The 2,347-nt window shown below is 33.4% G+C and overlaps 1 non-coding gene across 1 annotated transcript; it reads right to left on the reverse strand.

Moving 5' to 3' along the window:
- Positions 1 to 1,479: 1,479 nt before the first annotated feature.
- On the reverse strand, positions 1,480 to 1,587 carry LOC130958235 (small nucleolar RNA R71). The gene has a single exon (XR_009077367.1). It is a non-coding gene; the product is annotated as a small nucleolar RNA R71 (small nucleolar RNA).
- Positions 1,588 to 2,347: the final 760 nt, after the last annotated feature.

The raw sequence follows: 2,347 nt of genomic DNA on the forward strand, positions 1-2,347 counted from the left end.
CTCATAAATTTCAAAATTTTGGGTTGACTTAGTCAAAAAATTTTAAAATAAGTTGTTTCTTGTTAGTCAAGTCAAGATTTCAATTTCAAAAAAAAATTATCTTTTCAAAATCAAATCTTTTCTTTTTTCTTTTATTAATTTCGAAAATTCTTTAAAATTAATTTTCAAAAATTTTTTTCTTAATTTTATCTTCTATTTTCAAAATTAATACTAACAATTAATGTTTTGATTCAAAAATTTCAAGTTTGTTACTTTCTTGTTAAGAAAGATTCAAACTTTAAATTTTAGAATCATATCTTTTGATTTCTTGTGAGTCAAGTCATTAATTCTTATTTTAAAAATCAAATCTTTTTCAAAATAAATTTTAATCATATCTTTTCAATCATATCTTTTTTTTTTCAAATCATATCTTTTTCAATCATATCTTTTTCAAAAATTTTATTTCAAAAATCTTTTCTAACTTCCTATCTTTTCAAAATTGATTTTCAAATCTTTTTCAACTAACTAATTGACTTTTTGTTTGTTTTACTATTTCTTATCTTTTTCAAAACCACCTAACTACTTTTCTCTCTCTAATTTTTGAAAATCACCTCCCTCTTTTTCAAAATTCTTTTAATTAACTAATTATTTCAAATTTTAATTTTAATTTTATTACCATTCTTAGTTTTCGAATTCTAACTAATAATTAAAATAAAAACAAAAATAATTTTCTTTTCTTAAAATTAAAGTTCAAAAACTCCTCTCTCTCATCTCTTTCTATTTATTTATTTAATCACTAACACTCTTCTCTTCTTCTTATAATTCGAACCCTCTCTTCCTCTCTGTGTTCGAATTCTTCTCTTCTCCTTCTCCTATTCTTATCTTCTTCTACTCACATAAAGGAATTGCTATACTGTGACATAGAGGAGTCCTCTTCTTTTCTGTTCTCTTCTTTTTCACATGAGCAGGAGCAAGGATAAGAACATTCTTGTTGAAGCTGATCCGGAACCTGAAAGAACTCTGAAGAGAAAGCTAAGAGAAGCTAAAACACAACACTCTGAAGAGGACTTCACTGAAATTTTCAAAAAAGAAGTAGAGATGGCCGAACCCAATAACAATAGTAGAGGTGCAAGGAAGATGCTTGGTGACTTCACTCCACCAAATTCCAACTTCCATGGAAGAAGCATCTCAATCCCTGCCATTGGAGCAAACAATTTTGAGCTTAAGCCTTAATTAGTTTCTCTGATGCAACAGAATTACAAGTTTCATGGACTTCCATCAGAAGATCCTTTTCAGTTCTTAACTGAATTCTTGCAGATCTGTGATACTGTTAAAACCAATGGAGTTGATCCCAAGGTCTATAAGCTAATGCTTTTCCCTTTTGTTGTAAGAGACCGAGCTAGAACATGGTTGGGCTCTCAACCTAGAGATAGCCTGAACTCTTGGGATAAGCTGGTCACGGCTTTCTTAGCCAAGTTCTTTCCTCCTCAAAAGTTGAGCAAGCTTAGAGTGGATGTTCAAACCTTCAAGCAGAAAGAAGGTGAATCCCTCTATGAAGCTTGGGAGAGATACAAGCAACTGACCAAAAAGTGTCCTTCTGACATGCTTTCAAAATGGACCATCCTGGATATATTCTACGATGGTCTGTCTGAATTGTCTAAGATGTCATTGGACCATTCTGCAGGTGGATCTATTCACCTGAAGAAAACACCTGCAGAAGCTCAGGAACTCATTGACATGGTTGCAAATAACCAGTTCATGTACACTTCTGAAAAGAATCCTGTGAGTAATGGGACGCCTTAGAGGAAGGGAGTTCCTGAAATTGATGCTCTGAATGCCATATTGGCTCAGAACAAAATGTTGACTCAACAAGTCAATATGATTTCTCAGAGTCTGAATGGTTTGCAAAATGCATCCAACAGTACTAAAGAAGCATCTTCTGAAGAAGAAGCTTATGATCCTAAGAATCCTGTAATGGCAGAGGTGAATTACATAAGTGAAGCCTATGGAAACACCTATAATCCCTCATGGAAAAATCATCCAAATTTCTCATGGAAGGATCAACAAAAGCCTCAACAAGGCTTTAACAATAATAATGGTGGAAGAAACAGGTTTAGCAATGGCAAGCCTTTTCCATCATCCTCTCAGCAACAGGCAAAGAATTCTAAGCAGAGCCCCTCTAGCTTAGCAAACATAGTCTCTGATTTATCTAAGACCACTCTAAGTTTCATGAATGAAACAAGGTCCTCCATTAGAAATTTGGAGGCACAAGTGGGCCAGCTGAGTAAAAGAGTCACTGAAAGTCCTCCTACTACTCTCTCAAGCAATACAGAAGAGAATCCAAAAAGAGAGTGCAAGGCTATAGCCT

The sequence above is a fragment of the Arachis stenosperma genome, chromosome 10, assembly GCF_014773155.1.
Source record: "Arachis stenosperma cultivar V10309 chromosome 10, arast.V10309.gnm1.PFL2, whole genome shotgun sequence".
Lineage (NCBI taxonomy): Eukaryota > Viridiplantae > Streptophyta > Magnoliopsida > Fabales > Fabaceae > Arachis > Arachis stenosperma.